Below are 20,811 nucleotides of genomic sequence, written 5' to 3'. Positions count from 1 at the left end.
AAAAATGCAAAGGAATTTATTATGTAAGATCACAAAAACACAAACCATAAAGGAAATGACTGATAAACATTGCTACGTTAAAATTTAAAATGTGTGCATGAAAAAATACACCACATACAAATTAACTCAACAGGTCACAGACAGGACAACATTTATGGTATACTTAACAAGAAAGGATTAGTGTTAATAATTTTAAAAAGAACTCTAACAAATCAGCAAGAAAGGGGCCAAAAATCACATTAGAAAAAGATGGGCAAATTATATAAATGGAAATTTCAAGGAAGAGAAAGTTCTAATGACTTTATCACATATAATTTCGAAAGTGCAAATTAATAAGAGGAAGATGGTACAAAAACTCAGAAAAATAGTCTGGCAGTGACTTTCAAAACTAAATATGAACTTATTATACAACTCAACAATTGCACTCTTGGGCATTTATCCTAGAAAAATAAAGAAGTTTTGCAAATTGTAAATTATTCAAACGTCTTTCAATGGGTAAACTGATACGACTGCATGCAACAACTTGGATGCATCTAAAGGAAATTATTGCTGAGTAAAAAGGTCAATCTCAAAAGGTTATATACTATCTAATTTCTTGTATATAGTACTTGTGAAATAATAATTATAGATATGGAGGACAACTTAGTTGCCAGGAATTAGGGAGAAGAGAGAGGAGACGAATATGGCTGTAAAGGAGGAGCACAGGAGAGTCCTCTGTATAGTGAAGTATGTTAACTGTCATGGCGGTTACATGAGACTACACATATGATAAAATTACATAAAGCAACACACAGAAAAACACGAAGGTGCTCATGTCTAACTGGTGAAATCTGGGCAAGCTCTAAATATTTTACCAGTGGTTTTGATGTTGTACCATAATTATGTAATATGCTAATATTGGAGGAGGCTGGGGAAGGTTGTATAGGACTTCTCTGTGTATTCCTTTGCAATCTTCTGTGAATTTATAGTTATTTCTAATAAAAAGTTTTTTAAAAATTAGGAAGAGGGGAGAGTAGACTTGAGGCAAAGTAGGCAAAATGACATTTGTTTATCTTGTCAGCAGGCAAGTGAGAGCAGGTAATATTTCTGCGCCAAATACTGTATGTTTAAATTATTTTGTGATCATAATAAACAATAATAGTAATAGAAAAAACAGGTTTGAAGTCAAGCATACCTAATTTAAATCATATGTCTATCACTAATTAGCTATATGATCATGAGACTGTCAATGTCTCAGAATATCTATTTCCTCTTTTATGAAGTCAGCGTAAAAATCGCTGTTTTTAGGGAGGTTTTTTTTTTTTGGAGACGGAGTCTCCCTCTGTAGCCCAGGCTGGAGTGCAGTGGCCGGATCTCAGCTCACTGCAAGCTCCACCTCCCGGGTTTACACCATTCTCCTGCCTCAGCCTCCCGAGTAGCTGGGACTACAGGCGCTCGCCTCCTCGCCCGGCTAGTTTTTTGTATTTTTTAGTAGAGACGGGGTTTCACCGTGTTAGCCAGGATGGTCTCGATCTCCTGACCTCGTGATCCGCCTGTCTCGGCCTCCCAAAGTGCTGGGATTACAGGCTTGAGCCACCGCGCCCGACCAGGGATGTTTTTTTTTTTGTAAGATTGATTAAAATAACGAACATAACACGCCTGGCATATACTATGAATGGAATAATGACTGGTATGAGTTTATGATAATGATGATGATAAAGGTTGCTCCGTCCTATAAGGCATCAGCTGAAATGAATTTGACATGGTCCCACAAGGCAAGCTGAAAATCATTCGAGTTAACCTATGGAGGCTTTTTCTTAAATGACAACAAGTCCATCTTTGGTGGTTTTCTTCACTTTGGCAACATCAAATCATATCATCCTTTAAATAATTTCATATAATACCATGAAATGCTATCACACAGAAGGTAAATTGGGATAACTGATGTGCTATCAACACTGCCACAGAGTTGTATTACTAGTGTTCAATGTTGTAATGATAGAGAAAGATAGAACTGGAAGAGTGAGGTGAGAGTAACTACTGGGAAATATGCTCCAAGTTCTCTTGGTCTTCTCTACTGTCTACCTTATCACTGTAGATAAAGGTTTCAACAGTTCTTGGCAAGTCTCTATGAACTCGGCCAACCATGCACAGTAGAACTGGTATCAATTTTAATGTAGTTAATATATTATGTAAGCAGTATAGCTTAGTTCTCTTAAGAGCAAGGACCTTAGATTTAGCTGACCACTAGCTCTGCCACTTACTTCATGTATATCCCCAGACAAATTACTTGGTCTCTCTGAGCCTTCACTTTCTTATCTATAAAAATACAAATGATAAAACCTACTTCAGAGGGTCATTATCAGCATTACATAAAATAATCTATGTAAAAGTCTCAGTCTGGTGCCAAGTACATACTAAGCACTCAAAAATTAGCTATTATTTACCTACCAAACCACTAAGTATTACTTACATCAAAAGCAACCTCTACTGAGCATGATATTTTTTTCACAGAAGTTCCTAGAGGGAATTAAGAGGTCATAGAAAATGAACTGGGATAGAACATTCACGCACTCATCATTACTACCATGCAGAAGTTGTGCAATGTGAACTACAAAGTGTGTAAAGGCTTCGTTTCACTGTGTGAACTCAGGTGGTAAATACTATGGATATTTGTCAAGTTATTTGCACATTTATTATTTCATTTTATAGTATCAATTCTTACTCCAATTTAGCCCTGACTGTGCTACTGACAATGTTGATGGAATAGGTATTATTAAAAATGCTACCAAGTTCCTTAGTGTGAGTACTACATGTACCCTTTCCTGTCACTATTACTTCCAACTCCCTTGGTATTTCTGACTTCCAGCTGTAAAGAGCCCACGAAACTATAGTTTCTCTACTTGTCCTTTTTGCCTCAGCCTAAGAAACATATCTTGTGATTTATAAGAAGACAGTCAATATTATGGGGCAGTTTGATTGCTATCCTGCACAGAGGCATGAGAACAGACTTGACTGCGTTTCCAGGATCTTTTAAATCTAACCTTGTAATTCTACTTGTTGTGATGTATTTTTTTCCACAAGAGATATCTGAGTGTATGGTACACTAGTTCTGCACTGTGCTACTAGGCACTGCAGGGAGAACCAAAAATTATGAGGTAGAATCCATGCTTCAGAAAAGATGAAAATTAACTGAGGAGATAAAACAAACATAAAACAATCAGAAGAATAGGCTAATCATGTTTTCCTTATGGAACTCAAAAAAAAAAAAAGAAGACCTCTCTATCATTGTTTTTCATCTTAAGTCTATAGTTTAAGGTGTCAATAGCTGATTTTGCTACTGGCTACACTCCAAATAAGTCTCTCTAAGAAATGACTTCCCATTTCTGAAAATGTTTCCATGGCCATATTTTCTCACAAAAAAATGAAACTAAATTGGGGAATTCTAACTAACATCCTGAGCGTAAGCAATGTTTTTTCTCAAAATAACATGTGCATTATCCAGATACCAAACAGGCTTTCAATGGCAGAATCTGAATGTCTTCATAAGTTTTCCTCTTCCATAGCATAAGGCTTATATCCCAAATCAAAATGGCCCCAAGGGTGCCAATCACATTCATGGGGAAAGGGATGGTGGATTATGTCAAGGTGGCCTGCATAGAGCTCTGCCTGCCTCAGTCTGTGGGGAGTTTCTTCTCTCTCTACATTGACGTACTGGATGAGCTCATCTATTTCCATAGCTTTAGTCGTCATCTTTAAGGGGGTGATCTAAAAACGTCCATCTTCAGGACTAACTTTCTGCTCAGCTCTAGACCTGCCTTCCAATTGTCCACTAGACATCATCTTCTCAAACTAGAGTTCCTCAAGAATTCCCACTTCTATCAAGAACACTACAATATTTCCAGTTGACTTTATAGACATATATTTGATTCCTGTCCCTCTCTATTTCCTCACCTCTAATCTGTCACCAAACCCTGATAGTTTTGCTTTTAAATATCTGTCTTTGCCCATTCCTCATTTCCACTGTCACTTTCGTAGTTCATGGTAAAATTTCACTTAACCCATAGTACTAGAAACATTTCTTTGTAGGAAGCCCTGCTTCATCTCTAGCCTGCATCCATTCATTCTCTTTACAAAAAGCAGTCTTCTTTCTACACTACAAATCCACAGCAAACAGTCCATATATATTTGTTGAAATGATATGAATTAAATTGCATTACAAAATATTCCTATATGACAGACAGTTTCCTTATTTGGAACATGTGCATTTTAATGATTTAGGGATGCTATGAATGCTAGGAATAAACATGATTTCAAGGTATTTTGCAAGCATAATGTCCCAGGACTTGAAAGTAAAAATACATTTCTGTCTGCTATATTCACATTCTATGAAACCATGAGCATTTTTGCAGTATGATGTGCTTCATAATACCAGCTTATTAACATTGTGTGTTGGTATCTATGGTACTGCCTTTTGGAAACTGAGGAAAATTCTCAGAGTAAGGTACTCACACTGAGATAGGGCATACTACTGGCCCGTCTAGGGCAATAAGGAAGCCCTGGTGAATGTGAGATGTTAACTTATTTCCAACCCAATTCGTTTATTTTCAGCTCCGCTAACTTACTAGAGGATCAAACGGAATATATTTAACTATATGATCAAAACATAAGGATGATTCACTGACTTTTCTAGGTTGGTAGTACAGCAATTGATTTGCTGGTACAGCCCTGCAGACACCATCTTGTACAGCCACACTGCGTGAAACAGCGCCAGACAAGCCACCCTGCATTTTCATTGAATGAGTACAGGCCTTCTTTGCTGCCCTGGTTGCTGCCCATTTGACATCTGTCCCAAGTCAGACAATCTTCAATTCATGTATTCTCCTGAAAAATGCACATGGCCCTGGGCTTCTTCTCCATTCCTATATGTCTCCTCCTCTTTCACAAAGATCCAGCCACATGAACCTTCTGTGGAGTTCTTAAGCGAACAATCAGCCTCTTCTTTCCTGTCTCTGGGCCTTTGTGCTTGCTGTTTCCTCTACTTAAAATGCTTTTCCTCTAGATAAGCATATGTATGGCTGCTTCTCATCATCCACGTGTCAGCTCAAATGCTTATTCCTTTATTTAAAGGAGCAATGCTTACCACCACATCAGGTGCTCTTCAGCCCATTACCAAGGAAATCTCTCCAGTGGTATCATTATTGGTGCATTCCTGAATTGGGTAAGACAGGAAAGGATAACCAAGTTGAAACTTTGATACTAGAATTAATAACTTGTTGCTAATGGAAAGTTCCTTTTGATTTTCATGAAACTTTATGAGGTACTGAGGAGAGGATATATTAGTCAGTTCGCTTTTTATTGCAAATGGCAGAAAGCCCACTCAAATTAGCTTTGGCAGTGATGGGAATTTATTGGCTCACATGTGGGAAGTCCAAAGGGGTATGTTCGCGACAGACATGAAAGGATCTTATGGTTTGAACAATATCAGCAGTACTCTACCTTTTTGCTCCATCTCTCAGCTTTGCTTTTCTCTGTGTTGGTTGTATTGTCAGACAGATTTTTCCCACAGTTGGAAAAGATGGCCACTAGAAGCACTAGGCTCTGGGCTGGAGACATAACCATGAATAGGAAAGACACAATTCCAGCTCGCTTAGAGGTATGACTTGAGGAATGATGAGCCGTCTGGACATCCACCTCTTGTGACATGATACAGAAGTAAAATGGACAATAATGGAGGCAGCAAGGGCATATAGATATGCAAATAATGAAATAAATAAGGTAATTTTAGATGGTGACAACCACTATTTAATATGCCTTTAGGACGTCTTGGTCACAGCTTCCATTTATTTCTATTCTAGCCAGTCTTTATAGAGCACCTACACTGTGCTTCCCTGTGTCAAAGGGTTGGAGTGCAGAATTGAGTAACTGAGTCCATGCCCCTTAATAACATACAGTAGTAGGCTATTCTGACTCAACTAGCCACACAGTAAGCACAACAGGATGGAAACCATAAGGGACATCCTAACCAAGGACCATCCTAGTAGATGAACTCCCAGTGTTTGACGTAGGGGGAAAGTAAAAAAAAAAAAAAAAAAAAAAAGGTAAACTATTCTATGTATGAAGTGGTGAAGGGCAGAACTAAAGTCCTGGTAGTGGTAATTGAGAAGTGATCAGCCATCAATATGCCTGGGTGAATGATGGTTTCCTGAGAGCTACAATGAATTCAAGTAGCAGCAGGTTTCAATGAAAACAATAGGGCAGAGAGTGATAAGCTTGCTTTGAGACATGTTAGTTTGAAGAATATGTGGAAAGCAATGATCAATATCATTTCTGTTCCCATTTGTTGAGGGCCTTTATGTGCCAAGAAGTATGCTTCATATACATTGTTCCACTTAATTACACATCCATTGTCTCTTGGCAAAGCAGATGTTGGTAGTCCCACTTTTTACTTTTGGGACACTTGAGACTCTGAAAAGTTATGATGCTCATGCAAGGTCACACAGCAGGTTATGACACAGCCAACATTTGACCCCCTACCACTGTCTGACCCTTTCCGCCTTACCACCCTATGTTATCACAACTCTACCTTCAAAATCGGCAACCAAAAAAACCTTACTGGCTTACCTTCCCATTAAAATCATTTCCAGTTGAAGAAAGAAGAAAAGGGGATGACTCAACCCCAACAGGAAGGTTGATTTATTTTGGAAGACTTTTCACAAGACTCTTTACGGAGCTCTCTGACAGCGCTAATTTTAACCAAGTCATTGTGAAGCAACCTTGGATTCTTCTATGCAAAGCAAAGTACAAACACAAGCGTATGACTCAGCACAAAGCAGCTGTGGCTCTCCCTCCACCCCATTACCCACAACCCAAAAGGGATGAGTAACAGGTTCACTAATAAATTCAAAACTTTTTCAGAAAGCCCGTCCACATCCCCCACTGCTCCCAGTTTTTAATACCGAGGCTTCAGCACCACTTCCCCAAAAGTCCACCCTGGCGAATATTCTTCCCAAAATTCCCTATTGCTCTGGTGTTCAGCTTCGTTGTGGGACATGCCCTACAAATGGTAAATGTCAGTATTCATCTCTTTTCTGACACCACTGATCAAAGAGAAAGGTGAGCATGGAAGAGCTCAGATTGTAGTAAGAGCAGCAACAGCAATGGTCATGGAAATCCGGTCTCAATTTTGGATGAGGGTCTCTGCGTAAAGAGCTCTGAGATGCTTCCCTACATTACTGTTACTGTGAGAGAGCTGCCCAGGACCCTCTAAACCCAAAGTCTCCCCACGATTTTGTCCTATCTCTCTTGTTGATCTCACTCTCTACCGCCAAGAAATGGAGGTGGGTGGTTCCTCAGACTTTGATCTGGAGTCCACAGCCAACTACCCAGCAGGTGAGGGAAGTTCTCCCTCACTCTTCTGAAAAATCGGAAGATCCTCTTTAATGTTGCCTGCCAATCACATGATGTGTTATTCATTCCACAAAAATATAATAATGCACTACTGTGTTTAAGACACTCTTTTAGGGTTCAGTGACACAGCATGACCCAAACAAAGATTCTTGCTTTCATGAAGTGGGAGAAAACAGACAATATGCAATCAGCATAACATGTAAGTAAATCATGTAGTAGAATTAAAAGTATGGTATAATTTGATGAAAAAAGAAAAATGTGAGCAGAATAAGGAGAACAAGGAGTGCCAGCGTGGGAGGTAGGTTGTGGCATTAAATAGGATGATCAATGTGGGCCTCATTGACATTGTGAGCGATAAGCAAAGACTTGAATGAGATGAAGGATTTGGTCCAATAGGCATCTAAGAAAAGCCCATTCCAGGCTGAACGAACAACCAGTGCAAAGGCTCTAATGTGGGAGCATGCCTAGTATATTTTTAAAACAATAGGCTGGGTGCAGTAGCTCACACCTGTAATCCCAGCACTTTGGGAGGCCGAGGTGGACGGATCCCGTGAGGTCAAGAGTTCAAGACCAGCCTGGCCAACATGGCAAAACTCCACTTCTACTGAAAATACAAAAATTAGTAGGGCGTGGTGTGGCGGGCACCTGTAATCCCAGCTACTTGGGAGGCTGAGGCAGAAAGAATTGCTTGAACCCGGGAGGCAGAGGTTGCAGTGGACCAAGATCGCACCACTGCACTCCAGACTGGGCGACAAAGCAAGACTAAATCTCAAAAAGGAAAAAAGAAAAAGAAAAACAAAAACAAAAAAGCAATAACAACAACTAAGCCTACATGGCCAGAGCAGAGTAAGTGAGTCTTATTCGGTCACCTCTTAGAAAGCCAAGATGATCCATTTAGGGCCAGAGTGCGAACCTTGCACCAACCGACCAAATGCATTTGAACAAACCAACCAAGTGAAAGCTCTAGTACTATCTTCATAACTCCACACTCGCTACAGAAACAGGCCAAATTCAAAAACAATGTGTTAAATGGATGAACGAAAGAATGAATAAATGAATGTAAAACTATAACTTTTATTATTACAACCTTATCTCTCTGCAGTTCACACTTAGTCCCAGGCCCATCCAACTGTGCTCCATAGACCCATCCATAGACCCATCCAACTGGGCTTTAGGGTTCAACCCACTGGTTTTTACATTGAAACAATCCATGGTCTACTCTTTAGTCACCTACGCTGTGCTCAATGGAAGAGACCACACTTCATTTTAACAAGTTTCTCTCCTTGGCCCCATTTGCTTATATGAAGTTCCAATGCATTTAACACTATTGTTGCTCACTGGCCTTTTGCTTCTCAATCCTACCTCTCTACTGTTTCCTCCTACATATGCTTAAATTAATTTCTTCTTGAATTCCCCACAGACTTAGAACAAAAAACATGTCTTCATAATAGATCTTACCACCTTCTCCTTTGACTATGGTTTATTCAACTAACTTGCAGAGTGTGCCTGATATGTGCTGAACACCATTAAAGGAGAAAATGCCATGGTCTTTACCATGAAGAAGCTTTCCACCTATCAAGCTAATATAAACTACAAGCCATATACTTAGTACCAGCAAGGATGAGGTAGTCAGTCACTACCATAGACTGGGTGTCTATATAAATAGTTGCACTCTTTTGAGCAAACAATTTGGAACTGTATAACAAGACCTTAAAATTTCACCTCATTTTCCCTAGTAATTTCAATCCTTGAAAGCTGGACTAAAGAAATAAAGATGTGATCAACTATTTACATATAAAGCTATTTATCCCATTCTGTAGGTTGCGTGTTCACTCTGATGGTAGTTTCTTTTGCTGTGCAGAAGCTCTCTAGTTTAATTAGATCCCATTTGTCAATTTTGGCTTTTGTTGCCGTTGCTTTTGGTGTTTTAGACATGAAGTCCTTGCCCATGCCTATGTCCTGAATGGTATTACCTAGGTTTTCTTCCAGGGATTTTATGGTTTTAGGTCTAACATTTGAGTCTCTAATCCATCTTGAATTAATTTTCATATAAGGAGTAAGGAAAGGATCCAGTCTCAGCTTTCTACTCATGGCTAGCCAATTTTCCCAGCATCATTTACTAAATAGGGAATCCTTTCCCCATTTCTTGTTTTTGACAGGTTTGTCAAAGATCAGATGGCTGTAGATGTGTGGTATTATTTCTGAGGGCTCTGTTCTGTTCCATTGGTCTATATCTCTGTTTTGGTACCAGTACTATGCTGTTTTGGTTACTGTAGCCTTGTAGTATAGTTTGAAGTCAGGTAGCGAGATGCCTCCAGCTTTAGAATACAGAATGGGAGAAAATTTTTGCAAACTACTCATCTGACAAAGGGCTAATATCCAGAACCTATAAAGAACTCAATCAAATTTACAAGAAAAAAACAAACAACCCCATCGAAAAGTGGGTAAAGGATATGCACAGACACTTCTCAAAAGAAGACATTCATACAGCCAACAGGCACATGAAAAATGCTCATCATCAATCGCCATCAAAGAAATGCAAATGAAAACCACAATGAGATACCATCTCACACCAGTTAGAATGGCAATCATTAAAAAATCAGGAAACAACAGGTGCTGGAGAGGATGTGGAGAAACAGGAACACTTTTACACTGTTGGTGGGACTATAAACTAGTTCAACCATTGTGGAAAATAGTGTGGCGATACCTCAAGGATCTAGAACTAGAAATACCATTTGACCCGGCCATCCCATTACTGGGGATATACTCAAAGGATTATAAGTCATGCTGCTATAAAGACACATGCACACGTATGTTTATTGCGTCACTATACACAATAGCAGAGACATGGAATCAACCCAAATGTCCATCAGTGACAGACTGGATTAAGAAAATGTGGCACATAGACACCATGGAATACTATGCAGCCATAAAAAAGGATGAGTTCGTGTCCTTTGTGGGGACATGAATGTAGCTGGAAACCATCATTCTCAGCAAACTATTGCAAGAACAGAAAACCAAATACCGCATGTTCTCACTCATAGGTGGGAATTGAACAATGAGATCACTTGGACACAGGAAGGGGAACATCACACATCGTGTCCTATTGTGGGGAGGGGGAAGGGGCGAGGGACAGCATTAGGAGATATACCTAATGTAAATGACGAGTTAATGGGTGCAGCACACCAACATGGCACAAGTATACATATGTAACAAACCTGCATGTTGTGCACATGTACCCTAGAACTTAAAGTATAATAATAAAAAAAAAGCAAAATTAATTCCTTCTTCAGTTACTATGAATAAAAATTTCAGAAAAACAAAACAAAACAAAAAAACAAAGCTATTTATCCGAAAACTTATTTAGGACAATTAAATTCCCCTAAATAAGTAAATATTAAAATATATTACAGTAAAACTGTATAGCTACCAGGAATATTTAATGACATGGAGAAATGTTCACTAAGAAAAAATGGATACAAAACTGTATGTACAGTATTGTAATCATTTTATTTTATATAACATACATGCATAAAATATTGAAAAAGAATACAATAAAATACCAATTTGATCTTCTTTGGATGTTTAGGGTTACATATACTTTGTCATAGGCCAAACTTGTGTGCTTTCCTGAATCCTCCAGACTGAGCAAATATTTTAATTTGTATATTAAATTTTAATAAATAAATAATTTATACATTTTAAAATTAAACAATTTAAATATTCTAAAGTAAGCAATAGGCATTAGACAAAAATATATATCTCATTTTTGGAAATTTTCTCCAAGAAAAAGGGCATGAATATTTTATATGTGTGTTGCATTATATCTAGAGAGGTGACAGTTAGAGATTGTTGAATCTTTTCCGTTCCGGCCTTTGAGGGACACGCTGCTCTTGCAGGAAGATGTTATGACAGTGCTCTCAGAAAGTGAGAGACCCCACCCAGGGGTGCCCTCATACCCCAGGAATCTCCCAATCCCCGGAGGGCAGCATGATCCCTACAGCAAAAGAGTAATCAAGTTCCTCTCAGAAAGGAATCTGCAGGAGCCTTAAACCATAGAACTATATAGGCTGGGAAACAATCTTCAAAAATGCTCACTGTAGTGCCACACCTCCTCACTGACGACAAGAATTTTGTCTAGAGTTTCTCTGCGACTTAGCCAAGTCAGAATGTGCCTCAATATCAATGAGACATGAAGATTTCCCTTTCCCACACTTAAAATGACGTCCTAAAATATAGACTCACCATATCTTTCCAGTCTTCATTCTCACCATGCCACACCATGGAAAGCCTGGTTTTCAGTGACGCAGGTCTCACTACTGTTTACTAACACATGTGTTCAGGTCAGATACTAAGGAAGCACTGCTTGGGCTTTGCTTTCTCTCTCAACAATGACTGACTGTACTTGACATAACAATCACTTATTTCTCTTACTCTCTTTTCAAAGTCACACAACTTGCCCAAATAGGCATAACTGATTGGAAAAGAATGGACAACTGACCAAAGCTGGGTGACTTTGGCATCGGGACACAGGAATTCAAGTCAATCTCTGTTGGATCCTCAAACTAGGAAGTAGTTTTAAAGTGGAAGCTGATGTGACTACAAGTGTGTGAAAGCAGAAAAAGAAAACTCTGTGTGCGTGTGTGTGTGTGTGTGTGTGTGTGTGTGTGTGTTTAGTGTGGAGAAGAGATAAGCTTGAAGTGGTCTTCGAAGCAGCAACAAAAGTTTATATGACCCAAGATGATGAAACAAGTAATCTTGGGTTCTCAAAACTTCCAGTTGTTGAATTCTACCACAAGATCTAGGGGCAGGCTATGATCATGGACTCTTCCAATATAATCTCCTTTTTTATTTGAGCAGTTCAAATGGGTTCCCAACTTACTTACAGAAATTTGCCCATAAGTTAGCCAGTACAAAAGAATTAAAATAATTGTGTTCATACTAAAAGATAAGCTCCATAAGAGGCCAGATGATGCCTGGGTTATTCCTCACTCTGTCCCTAGCACTTAGGAAATAAGAGGCCCTCGACAATTATTTGCCTCACTTGGACAGCATCCTGAATCCCTGTCCCTTGTGCCTAAAATATGCTCCCATTTCTACTTAGTCCAGTTCAAACTCTATTTTTTCCACAGCTCCTTTGTTGGCTGCATGAGTCCACAGATAAGACATCCTTTCCCTGTACCACTCTGCAACTGCAGTCCACAGCATTCACCCTGATCCACTGTTGTGAACTGCCTTAGGGGTGTGTGTGTGTGTGTGTGTGTGTGTGTGTGTGTGTGCTTGATATCAAAAGATTATAAAATCCTGGAAGGAAGGGGCCACCCTTTCTCCCACTTTTCAGTATATTTCCAGTACTATCTTTGCCAGAGAGGACATTTAATAAATATTTGCCTAAAAAGTGCAGCATGCATTCAAAATGTACTTTTTCAAAAATCCTCAAGTCAGTCTAACAGGAAACTGATAATTTTTAAAGCCATGAACTCAAGCCAGCAGGGTATTGGGTGCCTAGCAGCAAGTGGCCTGAAAGAGTTAATGAGCCTCAAGTCTGAAAAAAATATATAACTTGTTTACATTGAGGCCAACATATTTGTTAAATTCCTAGCAAAACATGCACTATGCTAGAGTGCCTGATTTTCTTCCACTGTGTTTATGCTGTAATAAAGTAATGATTCTATTTGAAAGCTGAATTCAACTAATAACTGCTGTGTTCATTTATTTAGTAAAAGCAAAGTTCAGATTGTAAGGTTTTGCTTATTTTAAGGTCCACATAAACAAGGCAGATAGTAAAATGCATATAGAATGTAAAATATGATCCGCTGCTTTCTGGATGGGTCAACTTTCCCCTTCAAAAAAGACTCCAAATCCAGAGAAATGGCAAAAATGAAGATGTATGAACAAAACTTAGGAGAACAGATCTGAAGGTCTTTTAATCTCTTCTATTTAAAGTCAAAAATAGTCACTTGTTCAGTGTCATTTCTCATCATGAATCTAAGAACCTATGATATAAAACTCTATCCGTTTTCACTTGCTGTATCACCATCCCCATGTAGTTAAATGGCGGCTTAGTACAGATGGTAACAAATAAGCCGAGCTGCTTGTGTACTGCAGTTGTTTACCAAAAGTGCATCACAGGGACACACACAGTTCAAACCACCACTTGACCAAATGGATTTATAATTGAAGTTGAAAAGTCAAGAGGTGTAGAGACACCCCAAACCTCCCTTGGCTGCTCTGGGCTGAAGCACTTGATGTATCCCTAGCAACTTGGGTCACCGAGGTACACGTGTATCCTACATGTAATAATTGGTTGTCTGTAGGAAATGAAAAATGAACAGAAATGACAGAAGAAATGAGCAGGAATACAGCTCTGAAATCAATTCTCTTCTGAAGTGTATTTCTTATGAATGACACATTAAAAAGGATTTTCTACCATAATCAAAATTCCAACCATATTTTGCCCTTACGGCCAATCTTTGGGACTATTTACTCTCTACCCAAAATGTTTGGCAATAGTGACTATGTGCTGTAGGAGATACCAGAATACCTGAGCACTGGATACAGCCCATCGGCAACAGCAGACTCGGTCCTTTACTGAAGTGAATATGACAGAAAAGGGCTCTCCTTTTTTTTTTTTTTTTAATAACTGTCAACTTTTCCCTAGGCAGCAGGGCTGTGGACCGATCTATGGCTAGGGAGTAGAGACTGACAGGGACTCTTCCAGCTACAGATGCTTCTGGGAATCTTCACGCGAACACTGTCTAGGATAGTATGAATCCCCTTTGCTTTAGCGCAGATGTTTTTGTGAAACTCCAACCCACCAGAGAGTTGAGAGTCTAAGCAGAATCCTTTTGTCAAGAATCAAAATGATGAACCAACACCTCCAAGCTGAAACTAGAAAATAAACTCATTAAAAATAGAACATGTCACATTATCTAGTTTGGGGGCTGAGTGTTCTTCCAATCCTAAAAACAACTCTCTGTGGCCAAATTGCTACAGGCCTCCAACACACCCAACGTAGCTATATGTGAATAGAGTCATCAGCTTCTGCTGTGCGTATACAAAAGCCTGTGTATTTCTAGTTTTATCCAAGGATATGGAGATGGCAGAATTTATCGTTTGCAAAACCTCAAATGTACTGTACTCAGCTGTACCCTAAATACATATGTGTCTACTAAGAGGAGTGTAACAAAGGGTGATTTGCAGCATTCAAATATAGATGTATGTGCTCAGATAAAAACAAATAAGTATATAAATAAGAAAAAATGACCCAAACTCAGTGTGCAACAAGTGGGCCCTTTAGCTAGTGTTTCCCGTGTCCATTCTCCGGCAGCTTAGGTGGCTACACGGAATGAAAAGCCAGCAGCAAAGTATCCCCCCAGCCAACCCATTTTAAAGGTCACTCCTCCATGGAGCTTGCAGCAGTTCACTCCTTCGAAAGGCATAGTTTAGCCTGCAGTGCACCTTCTTTAAAAAGAGTTGAAGGCCATTTACTGTTCCTGAGATTCAATCCAATGGAGTCGTCACTCTCAACAACGTCCTTTAAAGCTTAAGTGGCCGGGCGCGGTGGCTCAAGCCTGTAATCCCAGCACTTTGGGAGGCCAAGACGGGCGGATCACAAGGTCAGGAGATCAAGACCATCCTGGCTAACACGGTGAAACCCCATCTCTACTAAAAAAAATACAAAAAAATAAAAACTAGCCGGGCGTGGTGGCGGGCGTCTGTAGTCCCAGCTACTCGGGAGGCTGAGGCAGGAGAATGGCGTAAACCCGGGAGGCGGAGCTTGCAGTGAGCTGAGATCCGGCCACTGCACTCCAGCCCAGGAGACAGAGCGAGACTCCGTCTCAAAAAAAAAAAAAAAAAAAGCTTAAGTATCGCCACGAAGATAAAAGGTGCAGAGCGTAAAGGTGGAAGAGCTTAGTACCATTTGCAGCAAAACACCCCACTAATCCCATCCTTTTGTACCAGATCACAGTTTACTGAGCCATTAAACGAAACCCCGGCCGGGGGCGGTGGCTCAGGCCTATAATCCCAGCACTTTGGGAGGCCGAGGCGGATGGATCATCGGGTCAGAAGCTTGAGACCAGCCTGACCAACATGGTGAAAACCCGTCTCTACTAAAAATACAAAACTTAGCCGGGCCTGGTGGCATGCGCCTGTAATCCCAGCTACTCTGGAGGCTGAGGTGGCAGTCGCTTGAACCCGGCGCGGGGGCGGCGGGCGGAGTGCAGAGGTTGCAGTGAGCCGAGATCGCGCCGTTGCGCTCCAGCTTGGGCAACGGAGAGGGACTCCGTCTCAACCACAACAGCATAAAAAGAAACCCCTTCCCGGAACCAAACTGAAAGATAACCCGAACTGAAAATAGAAAGGCGAAAACATGTCAGGAGTATAATGTGTGTGTGTGTGTGTGTGTGTGTGTGTGTGTGTGTGAACTTTTAAGTTGGTTTGCTTCTTGGTTGTTTTTACATTATACAACTGTGTCTGCTAGAATCAGTAGCCATCCTGGACTGTTGTCTGGTCTTCATGGCTAGTGCCCCTGCTCTACAGGCCCTGGATTATACAGACACCTTATATCTCCTCCAGTCTAGAAGCAATTTATGTTTCATAGAGGACCAGTGTTAGTTATCTGGAGCTAAATTTTAGGCCCACCTCTGCCACTTAATATGTGAGACCTAGGGCAAGTATAACCAGGAGACTAGGTGTTAAGTCTGTAAAAGAGAGGTCACCAGTTTTCTTTACATCATGCTGCCTTTAGATAGAAATTTCAGAAATATTTTTATCATGTCAATGTCCAGCTCAAAACTTGTACTGGCTCCCCACTGCCTGCAGGACTAAGTTCAAGTATCTGTCTTCCCTACCAGTCTGTGAGGTTACTGAGGGCATTCACCATGTCATAGTCATCTTTAGATTTGCAGAACCAAACATCTTTGGTTCTATACCTTTCTAACCAAGGGCATACTAATTTTTTAAGAAAACCAAAAATACTTGGACGAGAACAGCAACAGACTTGTGGAAGAGTGCCTATGGTATTTCTCAACATGGACACTCAGTGGCATGACTGGGGGTTAAATATCTGTCTCCTAAGACTTAGGTTCTGTAGTGTAGACTGGAAGCTCAGCCAATCAGACAGAGAGAGAAAAAGTTGTGTCCCCACTCTAAACACAAACAGTGAGGGGCTGTCAAAGTGCCTTGTTGCTCAGTAAATGTGATGAGGGCAAAGCTAATCTGTAAGTTTCACTTTTGGAAGTCCCAAGGGTAACTAACTTCAGAAGGAGGTCACTCTGGTTGAATAACATTGTGTTTACCTTAAGACAAAAGAGTAAAATGTGTGGGCCTTTGAGCAATGGCTTCCGAATTGGTCTTTATGCTTCGGGCCCAGCTTTCTTCACACCATGCTGCCTTTACATAAAGATTTCAGAAATATTTTCATCATGTCAATGTCCAGCTCAAAACTTGTACTGGCTCTCCATTGCCTGCAGGACTAAGTTCCCGTATCTGTCTTCCCTACCAGTCTGTGAGGTTACTGAGGGCACTGACCATGTCATAGTCACCTTTAGATTTGCAGAACCAACCATAGTAACTGTACACATTAAACTGGATTCAGTTATGAACCCAGTATCCTACGTTGAAGACTACAGATGATTTTAATTTTCTGTCTTACTAACCAATATTTGAAAATCTTCTATAATCAACAGATACAATTTTACTTTTCTAAATGAAAAAAAAATAGGTTACTGAGAATTTTGGTGTAACCTGTTTTGCTTTTAACTTTCAAGAGCTAAATCGAGATACCAGCAATCCACAAAGAACTCTGTAAAGTTCTCTGAGCAAGACTTGGCTGCCGTGGAGGGGCTCCTACACTATTCAGGTATGCGGCAACTAGAGGAACAATTATGCCATGAGGCAAAATGTGGCAATAGCTGTAAAAGTGGTCCTAGCAAAATATCATAGGAGTTCAGTGGAGGAAATGGAGCCATAACCAAGAAGAAGGTGAGGATGCCTTCTCCTTAAAAAGCTGATCAAGATAAGGAGGAGGAACATTCTTCCCCATATGATCACATCTAAAAAGTGCTTGGTTTGACCACTTCATGGGCAAGCAGAAATGAACTGCCATTATGCTAAAAACTGCTTTTCAATCCTGCCTAATTAGTCTGAAGCACAGTAACAATTTGACATCTTGTTTAACATGTCAGAATATCTTGATGGGAACTTGTATTTTATTTCAAATGTGTGCTGCTCAGGGAGCATGGCTCTCTGCTTACAGCTTTGAAAATAAACGGGATAAAATGTGCTGTACGTTGCAAAACTGCATCTGTGATTTGGTTGCTTAGTAGGTTGGAAATAAAAACATATGCTCTAATGGGAATAAATGGTAGGGGCCCAAGCCAGTCCATCATAAATCTTCTTCAATTGATCCTCATCCTCGTACAACTGTACCCAGCATTTTGACATTCGACCAAGTCTTTCTGGGAGTTAAGCAAGGCAGTAGTCATTAGCCATGTATCGAGGATGTGAAAAGAATCTAAAAGTTTTAAATGTCTGGCCAAAGGTCCCAACATCCAGTAAGGAGAGGAGTTTGGGGAAAAAAAAAAAAAAATACTATGCGTATTACTAAACATAGTCTAGTCAGAATAGAATTTGTGATAAAATTTTCTCCCTCTTCTCTTCCTGCCCTCGAATACAGCACCCCCAAGATTTCAGGAGGAGGAAAAGAGTGAAAGGAGAGATGGACACCTCCCCGATTTGGTGAAGATGAGTGGTCCTCCTGTCCTATAGCATCAGAAGAGAAGGTTTCAGAGTCTTTACTCTTTGCAGGAAACTTTGTTGGGCAACCCCTTCAATGGGTCAGGGCCTCTATAATTCAAGGTCTGCTTGCTCTGTGCTGCAAGTACAAACAAGAACTACAGTCATGTCCAATACTGTTAGAAAGCTGGGAAGCTGAGCATTTGAGGATTGTGGGCCACAGTTTGGGGGAAAAATGGGAAAAAAAAAATGCTCTTTCAGACTGCTTCACACTACTTTCCTGGAGAGTGGACTGTGATCATGCACCATCCTATTTTGCCCACAGGGCATTTCTCAAATAAGGGCACTCAGTAGCTTAACAACAGAGATGGCACAAGGGAGGATAGATTAACTTCTTGTGACTTGAAAAGAATCAGGTGCCAAGTTCAAGTAATCTCCTCACTTATTACCCTTCTTCCAACTCTGCCAAATCATTAAAGGCTTTGAATGCTCACATTTTGTACAGCCTGAGAGGTGAAAAATAGAGCACATGAGATGATGTGTGCTTTCTTATTTTTATAGTTGGACTTTTAAAATTAACCTACAGTAAACTTGACTTTTCTTAGTGTATAGTTCTATGAGTTTCAACACATGTGTACATCTGTGGAACCTCCACTGCAATCAGTCACTCCCACAGACTCCCTCATGCTACACTTTTTTTTTTTTTTGAGACGGAGTCTCGCTCTGTCGCCCGGGCTGGAGTGCAGTGGCCGGATCTCAGCTCACTGCAAGCTCCGTCTCCCGGGTTTACGCCATTCTCCTGCCTCAGCCTCCCGAGTAGCTGGGACTACAGGTGCCCGCCACCTCGCCCGGCTAGTTTTTTGTATTTTTTAGTAGAGACGGGGTTTCACCGTGTTAGCCAGGATGGTCTCGATCTCCTGACCTCGTGATCCGCCCGTCTCGGCCTCCCAAAGTGCTGGGATTACAGGCTTGAGCCACCGCGCCCGGCCCATGCTACACTTTTAAAGTCACACAGACCCTCTTCTATATTCTGACAACCACTGCTTTGTTCTCCATCATTATAGTTGGGTCTTTTCAAGAATGTCATAAAAATGTGAAAACGGAATCTATGTGGTATGTGTTTTATTTTGATGTGCATGAGGCACACTTGCAGGCCCTGCTGCTTCCAAATGTCAGTGGTTAAATGTACAGCCTGGCTGGGCTGTGGGATCAGGAAGTTATTGTAAAAACTTCATCTCTCCATCGCTTCTTCGGGGTCACTTAGGCATCCTTAGTGTCAGAGACAAAGACAAGGTATATTGGGTGATTCCAAGGCCCCAAGGTCGTACATGAGCAAAGGGGAATTATCTCAAAATTCTTGATAAGGCTCAATCATCTCTTGGGGTGAAGGCCCCACAGTCTACACTGGTTGTGCTCCCACAGACCAAAGAGCCTCCTATGTTCTACTGCTTCTTCCTAAACCTCCATCCCTGGGATGCTTCTTTTTACACAAAAAGAGCTCTCCCTTAGTAATCTTACTGATGGCTGCCAAAACTCCCTCAAGCTTCAGCCCAGACCCAAACCAACATCAAAAGCACTTTGGATGACTCCGAGAAAATTATTTAACCTCATTGTGACTAAATTTCCTCATCTGGAGAGCAGAAAATAATGAAATATATCAAGTAGAGTAATCGTAAGGATAAAATGAGATAATGCGGCCGGGCGCGGTGGCTCAAGCCTGTAATCCCAGCACTTTGGGAGGCCGAGACGGGCGGATCACGAGGTCAGGAGATCGAGACCATCCTGGCTAACACGGTGAAACCCCGTCTCTACTAAAAAAATACAAAAAATTAGCCGGGCGAGATGGCGGGCGCCTGTAGTCCCAGCTACTCGGGAGGCTGAGGCAGGAGAATGGCGTAAACCCGGGAGGCGGAGCTTGCAGTGAGCTGAGATCCGGCCACTGCACTCCAGCCTGGGCGACAGAGTGAGACTCCGTCTCAACAAAAAAAAAAAAAAAAAATGAGATAATGCACGTGAAGCGTTACCTAGACATAGTAAGGGCTCACTAAGCATTAGCTATTGTTATAATAATTATAACACCAAATAGTAATTACTTGTTAGCATACCAGTTTCTTGCATCAGACTGGGAGTTGAGTTCCTTGACAGCAGGGACCTGGTATCATTCACCTGTAACCCCAAACATCCATAATAATGGCTGACCAGAGTAAGTTCTGGCTAACTCCTGCTCACTCTAGAATTCATTAACTCATTCAATAAATACTAATTGAGCACCTATAATGCATTCCTTTCTACGGAAGCACATCTTCTGTGGGAAAATTTCTGTGAAAACTTACATATTGTGGTCTCCAGGGAAAGCCTTAACGTTTCACCATTCTCCGTTACCCCTTCAACAGTGGGGGCTGCAAGGCCACAGTGAGGGGAGCGGTCACAATGTTATAGGGTAAAGATTATACTTCATTGGGAAAAGGGATTAAAGGTCTGTGCCTACGTGGCACAAAAATGAGGATGAGTGTGACTTTGGCTTTTGTCTTTTACATCTGTTTGTGAGAACACCTCCCTGCAGTGCCAGGCCATCTCTCTCAAGTGGTGCTCTTAGACAGCTAGTATGACAGAAGCAGGCCCAGGCCCCCTTTCTGTGTGAGAAGAAGCATCCTCTTTCCAGTTCATCTCTACCCGCTCCTT

At 40.8% G+C, this 20,811-nt stretch overlaps 1 protein-coding gene across 3 annotated transcripts in view; it reads right to left on the bottom strand.

Annotated features, from left to right (window-relative positions):
• FGF13 (fibroblast growth factor 13) overlaps positions 1–20,811 on the bottom strand; it is a 573,118-nt gene that overhangs the window by 278,550 nt on the left and 273,757 nt on the right. The window lies entirely within an intron of this gene.

This window comes from Trachypithecus francoisi, unplaced genomic scaffold (genome assembly GCF_009764315.1).
Source record: "Trachypithecus francoisi isolate TF-2019V2 unplaced genomic scaffold, Tfra_2.0 Lachesis_group6, whole genome shotgun sequence".
Lineage (NCBI taxonomy): Eukaryota > Metazoa > Chordata > Mammalia > Primates > Cercopithecidae > Trachypithecus > Trachypithecus francoisi.
This window is presented reverse-complemented; position numbering and strand designations above follow the sequence as displayed.